Here is a 14,318-nt window from a genome sequence, read left to right on the forward strand (position 1 = left end):
AACCACTGGGACCTTTCCAGCTCTTTGTTCTCCCTCAGAGCATCATTTTCTAATTCTCCAGCACTGAAAAATAAAAAGATAGACCAGCGAAGGCGATGATAAAATGTGGAAGGACTCCCCAGAGACAGCCAGGCCTGGCAAGGAAGAAGAGCAGCTTCTGTTTACCTGCTACTTGTGCATAGAATTATATCGCTAATAAACCCAGCTGGGAGTTAACGGCTAAAATAAAGACCTCTGTTGCATCCAAACTGTGTTGCAGTTGCATCGCAGGTAATCACAAACCCGTTACTCCACCATCTGTGCACTGTTTCAGCCAGAAAGAACTCCAAATTAGTCTGTCTGAACGCAAAGCAATATCTGATTACCATCGCTCCATCATTGGCGGCCGTGCGTTCAGCTGTCTGGTCCCTAAGCTCTGGAATTCCCTCCCGAAACCTCTCCTCCTTTCTACCTCTCTCGTCTTCTTTAAGACACTCCCTAAAACTTACCTCTTTGACCATGCCCCTGTCCTAATATCTCTTTATGTGGCTTGGAGTCAACTTTTGTCTGATAACACTCCTGTGAAGCACCTCAAGACGTTTTTACTACGTTGAAGGCGTATAAGCAAGTTGTTTTTGTTGCTTTTGAAGTTTGCTTCCCTTTTACTTGATGTTTATGCTGAGTTTGGGTAATTCTGTTCGGGTCTTTGTGAAATGGGACCTGCTTATTTATAGCACGTGCCATAGAACCAGGACAGTTATTGATTTTGTAAAAGGGAAAGCAGTCACTGCAAAGAAAATAATGCTGTCCCGGGGCAGTTTGCATGTGAATTTCTATCTAAAAATGTGCTTGCACAAATTCCACTCTTGTTATTTATATCTGTGTATCGTATACTGTAATTCAGCTTTGCACATCCAGCAGCTCTGGTTTCCTCAGGCAGAAGATAATAACATTTGGAAAGAAAGACTTGCATTTATAGAGCACTTTATCACATCTCTAGAAAGGTCCCAAAGTGCTTCACGTAGAAGTAAACTGATTTGTTGTGCAGGCAGGTTTTGTGCACTGTAAGAAACGCAAACAACGCGATGCTCACCCAGTCACTTTGTTTTTTTTGGTGGCTTTAGTTGAGGCAAGAAAGTTCGGCAAGAATGTTTCTACGGTAGCACCTCCCAAACCTCCGACCTCCACCACCAAGAAGGACAAGGGCAGCAGGTGTATGGGAACACCACCAAGTTCACCCTCAAATCACACACCATCCCAACTTGGAAATATATCTTCGTTCCTTCATCGTCGCTGGGTCAAAATCCTGTAACTCCATCCCTAACAGCACTGTGGGATTACCTTCACCATACGGACTGTAGCAGTTCAAGAAGGCGTCTCATCACCACCTTGCCAAGGGCAACTAGGAAGGGGCAATAATTGCTGGCCTCACCAGCGACGCCCACATCCCGAGAATTAATAAAAACACTGGTAGGAGTATTTTCGCTTCTTCAAGTACTGCTGTGGATGTTTGACATCCACATGAACCGCTCGAAGAAATAGACTTCACTCCAGTTTAAGATCTCATCTGATGGATGGCACATCCAATCATGCAACACTCTTTCCATACTACAATGTCAGACTAGATTAGTGTCCCCCAAGGATCTACCCCTGGCCCCTTCCTATTTCTGATCCATATGTTGCCCCTTAGCGACATCATCCGAAAGCACAGCGTCAATTTCCACATGTACACTGACGATCCCCAACTCTACCTCACTACACTTCTCTCGACCTCCCACGGTCTCTAAATTGTCAGACTGCTTGTCCGACATCCAGTACTGGATGAGCAGAAATTTCCTTCAACTAAATATTGGGAAGACCGAAGCCATTGCCTTCAGTCCCTGCCACAAACTCCGTTCCCGAGCCACCAAATCCATCCCTCTCCCCAATTTCTGTCTGAGGCTGAACCAGACTGTTCACAACCTTGGTGTCACGTTTGACCCTGAGATAAGCTACCGACCACATAGCCATGCCGTCACTAAGACCACCTATATCCACCTCCGTAACATTGCCTGACTCCGCCCCACCTCAGCTCATCTGCTACTGAAACCCTCATCCATGCTTTTGTTTCCTCTAGACTTGACTATTCCAACGCACTCCTGGTGGCCTCACATCTTCTACCCTCCATAACTTGAGGTCATCAAAAACTCAGCTGCCCAAGTCCTAACTCGCACCAAGCCCCATTCACCCATCAGCCCTGTACTGGGATTAGGGCAGGGAAAATAGAGTACGAGAGGAAGCTTGCAGGGAACATTAAGACGGACTGCAAAAGCTTCTATAGATATGTAAAGAGAAAAAGGTTAGTAAAGACAAATGTAGGTCCCCTGCAGTCAGAATCAGGGGAAGTCATAATTGGGAACAAAGAAATGGCAGACCAATTGAACAAGTACTTTGGTTCGGTATTCACTAAGGAGGACACATACAACCTTCTGGATATAAAAGGGGTCAGAGGGTCTAGTAAGAAGGAGGAACTGAGGGAAATCCTTATTAGTTGGGAAATTGTGTTGGGGAAATTGATGGGATTGAAGGCGGATAAATCCCCAGGGCCTGATGGACTGCATCCCAGAGTACTTAAGGAGGTGGCCTTGGAAATAGCGGATGCATTGGCAGCAATTTTCCAACAATCCATTGACTCTGGATCAGTTCCTATCGAGTGGAGGGTAGCCAATGTAACCCCACTTTTTAAAAAGGGAGGGAGAGAGAAAACAGGGAATTATAGACCGGTCAGCCTGACATCGGTAGTGGGTAAAATGATGGAATCAATTATTAAGGATGCCATAGCAGCGCATTTGGAAAGAGGTAACATGATAGGTCCAAGTCAGCATGGATTTGTGAAAGGGAAATCATGCTTGACAAATCTTCTGGAATTTTTTGAGAATGTTTCCAGTAGAGTGGACAAGGGAGAATCAGTTGATGTGATTATTTGGACTTTCAGAAGGCTTTCGACAAGGTCCCACACAAGAGATTAATGTGCAAAGTTAAAGCACATGGGATTAGGGGTAGTGTGCTGACTTGGATTGAGAACTGGTTGGCAGACAGGAAGCAAGGAGTAGGAGTAAATGAGTACTTTTCAGAATGGCAGGCAGTGACTAGTGGGGTACCGCAAGGTTCTGTGCTGGGGCCCCAGCTGTTTACATTGTACATTAATGATTTAGACGAGGGGATTAAATGTAGTATCTTCAAATTTGCGGATGACACTAAGTTGGGTGTCAGTGTGAGCTGCGAGGAGGATGCTATGAGGCTGCAGAGTGACTTGGATAGGTTAGGTGAGTGGGCAAATGCATGGCAGATGAAGTATAATGTGGATAAATGTGAGGTTATCCACTTTGGTGGTAAAAACAGAGAGACAGACTATTATCTGAATGGTGACAGATTAGGAAAAGGGGAGGTGCAACAAGACCTGGGTGTCATGGTACATCAGTCATTGAAGGTTGGCATGTAGGTACAGCAGGCGGTTAAGAAAGCAAATGGCATGTTGGCCTTCATAGCGAGGGAATTTGAGTACAGGGGCAGGGAGGTGTTACTACAGTTGTACAGGGCCTTGGTGAGGCCATACCTGGAGTATTGTGTACAGTTTTGGTCTCCTAACTTGAGGAAGGACATTCTTGCTATTGAGGGAGTGCAGCGAAGGTTCACCAGACTGAATCCAGGGATGGCGGGACTGACATATCAAGAAAGACTGGATCAACTAGGCTTGGAGTTCAGAAGAATGAGAGGGGATCTCATAGAAACGTTTAAAATTCTGACAGGTTTAGACAGGCTAGATGCAGGAAGAATGTTCCCAATGTTGGGGAAGTCCAGAACCAGGGGTCACAGTCTAAGGATAAAGGGTAAGCCATTTAGGACCGAGATGAGGAGAAACTTCTTCACCCAGAGAGTGGTGAACCTGTGGAATTCTCTACTACAGAAAGTTGTTGAGGCCAATTCAGTAAATATATTCAAAAAGGAGTTAGATGTAGTCCTTACTACTAGGGGGATCAAGGGGTATGGTGAAAAAGCAGGAATGGGGTACTGAAGTTGCATGTTCAGCCATGAACTCATTGAATGGTGGTGCAGGCTCGAAGGGCCGAATGGCCTACTCCTGCAACTATTTTCTATGTTTCTATGTTTCTATGTGCTGACCTCCATTGGCTCCCGTTTAAGCAATGCCTCAATTTTAAAATTCTCATCCTTGTCTTCAAATATCTTCATGGCCTGGTTCCTCCCTATCCCTGTAATCTCCACGAACTCTACAATCCTCCAAGATGTCTGCGTTCTTCCAATTCTGGCCTCTTGAGCTTCTCCGATTTTAATTGCTCCACCATTGGCGGCCCTGCCTTGAGCTGCCAAGGCCCTAAGTGAGGAATTCCCCCCCTTAAACCTCTCTGCCATTCTACCTCTCTCCCCCTTTAAAACGCTCCTTGTCAAAACTGAGCCACATAAGGAGATGTTAGGACAGGTAACCAAAAGCTTGGTCAAAGAGATAGGTTTTAAGGATCTTAAAGGTGGAAAGAGAGGTTGAGAGGCAGAGAGGTTTAAGCAGAGAATTCCAGAGCTTAGGGCCTGGAAAACTGATGGCACGGCCACCAATGGTGGAGCGAAGGAAATCAGCATCGCACAAGAGGCCAAAATTGGAGAAGTACAGAGATCTCGGAGAGTTTAAGGGCTGAAGGAGGTTATAGAGATAGGTAGGGATGAGGCCATGGAGGGATTTGAACACAGGATGACATTTCTTTTAATCGAGTTATTTATTGCCAGACCGGAAGCCAATTACACAAAGAGTAATAGAATGTGGGGTCGGATACCTGTGAAGGATAATGAAGTGGACAATATAAGTGGCCCCAGATATCTGGAGAGAAAAGCGATTGAGAGATGTGGTGAGAAAATGGGTATGTGGGCTGATCTAGGAGGAGTACAGGCTTCTTCCTGTTCTTAACACTTATAATATTCTCATGATGGCTGAAAGGATGTACAGATTGAGAGACTGGGTGGGGTGGGGAGGGGTGGGGGGAGGGGAGGGGAGGTGCACAAGAATCATTCACGAGTGCAACACTTGCAAGTTGCTCGTTATTTTCCATTTTGTACTAATTGCCTCCTCCACTCAGCATTGTGCTGCTCACAAAATTGCTGGGTTTGACTTTATGACAGATTCTCATCAATACAAAAGGACGCTGAGAACGGTCATGTCAGGGATCATCCATAATTGGATCCACTTCGAGAGATTACAAAGGCTACTCTGCGGGAAAGGGCAAGTGCTTATTATCCAAAGATTGTGGAAGAGGTGGTAAGAACCAGAACTGTTCCCTTTTTTTTGACAAGAAAATACATCATCATCATAGGTGGTCCCTCGTATCGAGGATGACTTGCTTCCATGCCAAAAAGGGATGAGTTCACAGGTGTTTCAATGAAGGACCTAATATTCCAGGTCCGAACTAAATGTTGAAGGGTGGAAGATGCCTGTGCGTGGATTTTTTTAACATGTGGTAGCTGTTGCACACCAGCCACCACACGGGCTTGACAGAGCTAGGTCTTGGTCCAGTGGCAAGGATTAACCAAGACGACTGGAGACCAGCTCTGCTGCACAGACCTAGTGCGTACACATATCGCAGTGTGGGCTGGCCCGCACTGCCCCTGGGCCCTCGCCTCTCCTGGGCCCCGATCATGTCGCTCCACAATCACTCGCCGCTCCTGAACCTCAATCTCGTCGCTCCTGCTATACCCGCCCACGCTCCAATCAGCGACCTCGAACTTGGTGACGTCCAATCCAGACACCCTCTTCACAGCCATCGCTCAAAGGAACATGCCGCTTCAAGGTACAAGAAAATACCGTTAGAAACTGGTCCTCGCATGAATTGGAACAATCAATATTGGCACTTCCAACACCAACAAAAGACTTTGTACTTTCTTCCCAAACAACCTAGTAAGACAGAAGCTTCTCTGAAATAGGTTCCAAAGTGAAACCAGGGACTCACAAATTAAAAAAAAAATTCTTGTGATTCTTATTCGCAAAATATTTGCAGTCCATTTCAACATACATCATTGTGTGTAGAGATTTGAGTCTTTGTCACAGAAAGACTGGATATGCTAAAGGAAAGATAAATGCTGGAATGGAAGTGTTTTATGTTGGGGCTTGGCCTCTGAGAAGAACCTACGATTACAGTATTCCTGTTAGTAATTTCGTTCAGTGTGCTTTGAAGTGATATAGGATGGAAGACATCTGTCTGCCGCTTTGCAAGTGGCAAAATTAATTCAGCTGCCAAAGGTTAAGTTATACAGCATATTCATTAGCATAGACAAATTCATGCAATGCCCTGTTCATTCTGCAAAATGATTCATAAAATGATAGAATAAGATAGGTACCCTTGCATGCCATTAGCTAGCTCGCTGCTGCAATGTTGTCGAATGCAGAGATCAAGCCCAACTAAAAGTGGAGACTGCATCCAGCAGAGCAAGTTAATGAAAGATAATGGGCCAAGTCTTGCTGGAAAAATAATGGTGTGTTAACGAGGGGGTGAGGCTCAGGGGGTGAGAGGTACATTGTGAGTTGCAAATCTCCAGAACTTGCTGGTCGATTTACACCGCTGCGCAGTTTGCTTCTCACAAATAGCACCTTGCCATTAGTCTCCCCTTATTTTCAAGAACTTGCTGGATTTGTACATTCATTGCCCATTAAACTCACTGCAGAAAGTTAGGGCTGGTAATTAATAGCCTAACTATCTTTTTAATGATGGGATAATTCTTCATGCAAAGCAAATCAAACTCTCTGGCCCAGAAAGGGAACAATTTAAACTGTTCACTCTCATTCCTACATGTAGTAAAGTCTTTTTAGAGATTTAAAAAATACTAAAGTTAACATTTTAATTTTTTTGTTACTTTTCCTTTCTGTCTGTTTTTTTTTCTCTCTCTTAATCCAATCTTTCTTTCTGCTGCAATGTTGTCGAATCAAGCCCAACAAATAGTGGAGACTGCATCCAGCAGAGCAAATTAATGAAAGATAATGGTCCAAATCTTTCCTTTCTTTAATTTTCTTTCTATACCTAATTTGACTCAAATTCATCCTCCATCTCCGGTCTTCCTCTGTTTCTTTCTCAATCCATAAATTTCAGTGGTTAAGGAGATAGACAGTTGGTCCCATCATTTTCTGTGGTCCAAGATGCCTCGCTGACCTCATTGCACTATCAGCTCACACCTCCAGCAGGTTACAGGGCAAAAGATTTTGAGCTGAAAGGTGAGGGTAAAGTCACACCATGCACCGTGAGATGCCTTGTTCCGGACAGGTTCAGCCCATTGAATGCACCTTAACAAAACACCCTCACAGCGGCACTGCAGGGCTCTCAGCCTGATTGTCCATTCCAGCCTCGTTTGGAGGCTGATACATGGACTCCAGCTTCAGTCTTTGAACATTCAGTTTCAGCTCCTCGGTTGAAGGCATACAATTATCTGGGGGCAAAATTGGATTGGTAATGATACGCAAGACACTTTTTGTCCAGCGGGGTGTGGACTCTATCAGCTCCCGGGAAATTGCCCAGGAGCTTGCAGAGATGCTTCCATTGGCCGCGTCGTGCCCTGCGGGTTGCGCCCCAGGCCACCATGCAACCGGAGATGACATCATCGACGTGCGCGGTGACCCACAGCGGCGTGCGCCAGCCCCGTAGGGAAAATTGCCCCGCGGCCCACGAGGCTGATGCAAGCGGGTGTCAATGCCAGGTTCGCGGGTCGCGAAGCTGGCTGATATCCGCTCACGGGGCGGAAGTTAAAGGGGAGCTCGCCAGTGCCACGTGCCGCCATCTTCAATTTTGTGCTGACTGTCGGTTCGGCTCACTTACCTCTTTTTTTGTGTGGTCTGGGCTGCCATCGTGCCAGGTGGCAGCCCAGTTTTGGGTGCCCTGGTGGTCCAGTAAAGGCCATCAGAGGCCTTGCAGAGTGCGCAGAAACCCTCCCCTTTAAGCCGAGGGGAGGGGCGTTGAAGCACATCAGCGCTACACAGAGCATCCACGTAGCACTCGCGATCGCACCACGTTAGCGCTGCTGGTGGCGCCCCTAAAGGAAGTGGAGCTCGCAAGATTGCGCTACACTTCCTTTGGGGGGCGGTAAGCCCAATTCAGCGGCTGGGGTGGGACTTCTGCGCCGGGCGCAGGAAGTCCCGCCTCGAGCAGGTTACCACCCCCAATCGGGGTGTCGGGCAATTTCGCCTGTGGAAAGGTTGCTGATCTTAGCCCAGATGGCTGGCAATAGGAGATGCTTACATTTAGCCTCTGCAGTGCTAGAGATGTAAATCAACCTGGGGTCTCACCAGTGGGTGGAGTGGCTCTTGCTAAAAAGTGTGCACGTGTGTGCACGTTGGGTGTAGACAGGATTAGGTCGTCTGTGATAATGTTCCTGGGATCAGAAGCCTCCGGTAGCGGGGTGGGGAGGGTAACTGGTTTGTCAGTGAATTAGAAGAGATCGCAAACGCAGGGCATATCTGAGACTTAAGCAACAACCCAACTCCAGAGCAGCAAAGCAATATTACAGACGACTCAAGGCTGAGGTCCAACAAAAAAAAGGGACCTAAAGAACAGGTGATGGATGGAGAAAGCACAGGAGATACAACAGCTGGCCGACAGCCATGATGTGCGAGGATTCTTCATCGCAGTCAAGGCAACCTACGGCCCAAACTCCCAAGGCCCCACCCCACTGCTGGCCAAGAACGGGGAAACACTTATCAAGATCACCAAGGCAGTCAGGGCTCACAGGAAGGAGCACTTTGAAGATCTCCTCCACCGAGACTCTGCCTTTGACTTGAGTGTTCTCGACTCCATCCCGCAGCATGCTACCCGCCACCACCTCAGTAAAACCCCGACACTGCATGAGGTAGAAAAAGCCAAAAGGCAGCTTTAGAACAACAAGGCTTCGGGAGTGGACGGAATCCCTGCTGAGGCACTGAAGTATGGCGGAGGGGCACTGTTAGCGCGAATACATGACCTCATCGCTCTCATCTGGAAGGAGGAGAGCATGCCGGGAGATCTCACAGATGCAGTGATCATGACCATCTTTAAAAAAGGGGACAAGTCCGACTGTGGCAACTACAGAGGAATCTCCCTGTTATCAGCCACTGGGAAAGTCGTCGCTAGGATCCTCCTCAACCATCTTCTCCCGGTGGCTGAGGAGCTCCTCCTGGAGTCACAGTGCAGATTTCATTCCCTATGGGGCACAACGGACAGGAATTTTGCAATGCGACAGCTGCAGGAAAAATGCAGGGAACAGCACCAGCCCTTATACATGGCCTTCTTCGATCTTACAAAGGCGTCTGACTCTGTCAACCGCGTTGGTCTATGGAGCATCCTCCTCCGCTTCAGATGCCCCCAAACGTTCGTCACCATCCTCCGCCTGCTCCACGATGACATGCAAGCCATGCTGCTTACCAACGGATCCATTACAAACCCAATCCACGTCCGGACCGGGGCCAAACAGGGCTGCGTCATCGTCCCAACCCTCTTCTCAATCTTCCTCGCTGCCATGCTCCACCTCACAGTCAACAAACTTCCCGCTGGAGTGGAACTAAACTACAGAACCAGTGGGAAGCTGTTCAACCTTCGTCATCTCCAGGCCAGGTCCAACACCACCCCAACCTCTGTTTCGAGCTACAGTACGCGGACGATGCTGCGTCTGCGCACATACAGAGGCTGAACTCCAGGACATAGTCGACGTATTTACTGAGGCATACAAAAGCATAGGCCTTACGCTAAACATCAGCAAGACAAAGGTCCTCCACCAGCCAGTCCTCGCCGCACAGCACTGTCCCCAGTCATCAAGATCCACGGTGCAGCCCTGGACAACGTGGACCACTTCCCATATCTTGAGAACCTCCTATCAACAAGATCCAACACTGCCTCCAGTGCACCAGTGCAGCCTTCGGCCACCTGAGGAAAAGAGTGTTTGAAGACCAGGCTCTCAAAACTGCCACCAAGCTCATGTAGTAATACCTGCTCTCCTGTATCGCTCAGAAACATGGACCATGTACAGTAGACACCTCAAGTCGTTGGAGAAATAACACCAATGATATCTCCGCAAAATCCTACAAATCCCCTGGGAGGACAGACACACTAACATTAGCATCCTCGACCAGGCCAACATCCCCAGCATCGAAGCACTGGCCACACTTGATCAGCTCCACTGGGCAGGCCACATAGTTCGCATGCCAGACACGAGACTCCCAAAGCAAGCGCTCTACTCAGAACTCCTTTGCGGCAAACAAGCCAAAGGTGTGCTGCGGGAAACGTTACAAGGACAACCTCAAAGCCTTCCTGATAAAGTGCAACATCCCGACTGACACCTCGGAGAACCTGGCCAAAGACTGCCCTAAGTGAAGGAAGTGCATCCGGTAGGGCACTGAGCACCTCAAGTCTCGTCGCCGAGAGCATGCAGAAATCAAGCGCAAGCAGCGGAAAGAGCGTGCGGCAAACCTGTCCCACCCACCCCTTCCCTCAACGACTATCTGCCCCACCTGTCTCAGAGACTGTGGTTCTCATATTGGACGATACAGCCACCTAAGAACTCATGTTAAGAGTGGAAGCAAGTTTTCCTCGATTTCGAGGGACTGCTTATTATGATGATGATGATAAGAGAATTAATCCAATCTACTGTAGTTGCTATGTGCTATTTGTGTGGTCTGGTACTAGCTATAGTTCTGGATCTTGAATCTGTATTGTTATAGTCTCTCATGCATTGTTAAAGTGAAGTGACCATTTTTGCATGAAAAGTGCATTTTCATTTTCTCCCCTACGCTATATTGTGGCTCTGATGTGTTAGCATGGCTCAGTGGCAGCACTTTCACCTCTGAATCAGAACGTTGAGGGTTCAAGTCCCACTCCAGAGACTTGAGCATACAATCTACGCTGACACTCTGGTGCAGTACTGAGGGAGTGCTGTACAGTCGGCGGTGCCGTCTTTCGGCTGAGGTGTTAAACCGAGGCCCCGTCTGCTCTCTCAGGTGGACATAAAGAATCCCACGGCACTATTAGAAGAGCAGGGGAGTTCTCTCCGGTGTCCTGGGTCAACATTATTCCCTCAACCAACATCACTAAACAGATTATCTGGTCATTATTACATTGCTGTTTATGGGAGCTTGCTGTATGCAAATTGGCTGCTGTGTTTCCTACCATCATAGGAGGTCCCTCGAACGAGGATGACTTGCTTCCACATGAGTTCACAGATGTTTCAATAATGGACCCGATGTTCCAGTCCTGAACTCCAATTGAGGGGGTGGAAGAAGCCTGTGCGTGGACTTTTTTAACGTGTGGTGACCGTTGCACATCAGCCACCACACGGGCTTGACAGAGCTAGGTCTTTATCCAGTGGCAAGGGTTAACCAGGATGACTGGAGACCAGCTCTGCTGCACGGACCTAGCGCACACACATATCGCAGTGTCGGCAGGCCCGTGCTGCCCCTGGGCCCTCGGTTTTTCTGTGCCCCGTACCCTCATTCACCGTACCTTCGCTCACAATGTTCCAGGGCCCGGCGCTCCAGTTGTGTTTCCTATATTACAGCAGTGACTACACTACAAAATACTTAATTGGCTGCAAAGCCCATTGGGCCATCCTGAGGTTGGAAAAGGTGCAATATAAATGCAAGTCTTTATTTAACTCCTGCACAGATGCTGCTTGCCCCATGGTACCAGGTGGTCAACCTCCATGGATGAGCCTGAGGCGTATTGCCACTCTGGCTGAGAGATGCTCTTTCAACGCAGACTGGAAGTCAAAGCTGAGATCTGCTCAAACCCGAACGTCTGGTTTTAACAGAAGCGGGTTGGGGTTGGGGTGGAGGGGGAACGTGTGACCAATTTTTTCTCAGGAGGCGGGTCTGCCATTGATACCTTTTATGGAGGCTGTGTGCCTCCATTTTAACAAGCTTTCTATTTTGAACTTGTGGAGGCCGTGATTACCAGGCCTCGGGAAACCCGGAAGCTAAAAGGAGATGACAAGGCTTGGATCCATGAGATGAGTGCCTTTACAGCACTACATGTGGGCCAGGAGGAGCTGGAATTTTCCATCCCAGCCCAACAAACTAACCCTGTAAACACGCTCCCCATTTCCCCCACCTCCACGTGATCGTAGCCTCTTGATCGTCTAACCCTCCCACCTCCAAACTTACCTGACATCCGCTTCCCGGCTGCTTTCCAGCCTGTCAATCTAGCTGGAAGCCAAGCAGGAAACCCGGTGAAGCAATTTTACCCGGTGAAGACAGCCTGCAAGTCGAGCGGAAATCCCGTACTTCCGGGTTTCCCGTCTGAAAATCCTCCCCCCCTCCCCCCCACCCCACCTCACCTCACCCCAATCTCTTCCCGGCTCGGAGTAAATAGCTCAGTTACACACAACTTTTACCAACTGATCCAGTGGGAGAGCCAAAGTCTCTGGTTTGTCGCTATCATTATTGAATACTTATTTCATATCCAGCCAAGCACAGATTAGCTGGAAAACACACACTATTATCAAATGCTGCAGATTAAAGGGTCAGTTTATCACAATGGGGAGCTTTGCATTCATCAACGCTTCATATAAATACCAGGAGCACCTGTGCTGATGAGCTCAAGAGGTTTCTTCTATTTCGGTGAGGTAGAAAATCTCCCTGTGGGGCCTATTCCTCTTTCTGAAGGTATAGCTGGTGCAAAATGCATGCTGGCTATTGAAATTTCCCAGGAATCAACTGCAGGCTTGAGCATTGCGGTACATTCAATGCATGGAACACATTGGCAATCAGCGGGGTATTGAGCAAATACTTTGTTGCAGCCAACGAATGCTTCTCATGCAGAACTGCCCAGAAACCAGCATTTTCACTGCCTCCAGGCACTCCACTGCAAAATTGTGGTACTTAAGTAGCAAATCATGTTTACATGCAGTAGGTGCAAAATTTTGTGGGATTTATATTTACAGAGATTACATCGGATATACGACACAGAAACAGGCCATTTGGCCCACCCAGTCCATGCAGGTGTTTATGTTCCACTCGAGCCCCATTCCGTCTTTCCTCGTCTACATTTGTTTTGGGAAGTCCTGCCTTGCCAAATCACTTCCCCATGATGTGAACTTGCAGCTACTGCTGGTTATATTTTCAAAAACAGACCATAAACACAATACTATTTAGAGCAATCATCATCATAGGCAGTCCCTCAAAATCGAGGAAGATTTGCTTCCACTCTAAAGGTGTGTTCTCAGGTGACTGAACAGTCTAATTTGGGGATTACAATCTCTGCCACAGGTGGGACCGACACTCGTTGGAGGAAAACGGTGGGTGGGAGTCTAGTTTGCTGCATGCTCCTTCCGGTGCCTGCACTTATTTTCTGAATGTTCTCGGCTACGAGACTCGAGGTGCTCAGCGCCCTCCCAGATGCTCTTCCTCCATTTAGGGCGGTCTTTGGCCAGAGATTCCCAGGTGTCAGTGGGAATGTTGCACTTTATCAACAGTATCGAAACATGCGACAGTATTGAAACATGTACCAGTATAGATACATGTGACAATATCGATACATGTAGAGGTATCTAAACATGTGACAGTATCTAATCATGTACCAGTATCGAAACATATGACAGTATTGAAACTTGTACCAATATCGAAACATGTGACAGTATTGAAACATGTACCAGTATCTAAACATGTAACAGTACTGAAACATGTGACAGTATCTAAACTGTGACAGTATTGAAACATGTACCAGTATCGAAACATGTGACAGTATTGAAATATGTGACAGTATCTAAACATGTACCAATATCGATACATGTGACAATACTGAAACATGTGACAGTATCTAAACTGTGACAGTATTGAAACATGTACCAGTAGCAAAACATGTGACAGTATTGAAATATGTGACAGTATCTAAACATGTACCAAGATTGATACATGTGACAGTACTGAAACATGTGACAGTATCTAAACTGTGACAGTATTGAAACATGTACCAGTATCAAAACATGTGACAGTATCGATACATGTACCAGTATCTAAACATGTGACAGTATCAAAACATGTGACAGTATCTAAACATGTACCAGTATCGAAACAGCTACCAGTATCTAAACATGTGACAGTATCGAAACATGTAACAGTATCTAAACATGTACCTGTATTGAATCATGTACCAATATCTAAACATGTGACAGTATCGAAACATGTACCAGTATCGAAACAGCTACCAGTATCTAAACATATGCCAGTATCGATACATGTAACAGTTTCGATACATGTACCAGTATCTAAACATGTGACAGTTTCGATACATGTACCAGTATCTAAACATGTGACAGTATCGAAACTTGTACCAGTATCTAAACATGTAACA

At 47.1% G+C, this 14,318-nt stretch overlaps 1 protein-coding gene across 1 annotated transcript in view; it reads left to right on the forward strand.

Annotated features, from left to right (window-relative positions):
* LOC139255129 (receptor tyrosine-protein kinase erbB-4-like) overlaps positions 1–14,318 on the forward strand; it is a 1,872,364-nt gene that overhangs the window by 361,471 nt on the left and 1,496,575 nt on the right. The window lies entirely within an intron of this gene.

The sequence above is a fragment of the Pristiophorus japonicus genome, chromosome 3, assembly GCF_044704955.1.
Source record: "Pristiophorus japonicus isolate sPriJap1 chromosome 3, sPriJap1.hap1, whole genome shotgun sequence".
NCBI lineage: Eukaryota > Metazoa > Chordata > Chondrichthyes > Pristiophoridae > Pristiophorus > Pristiophorus japonicus.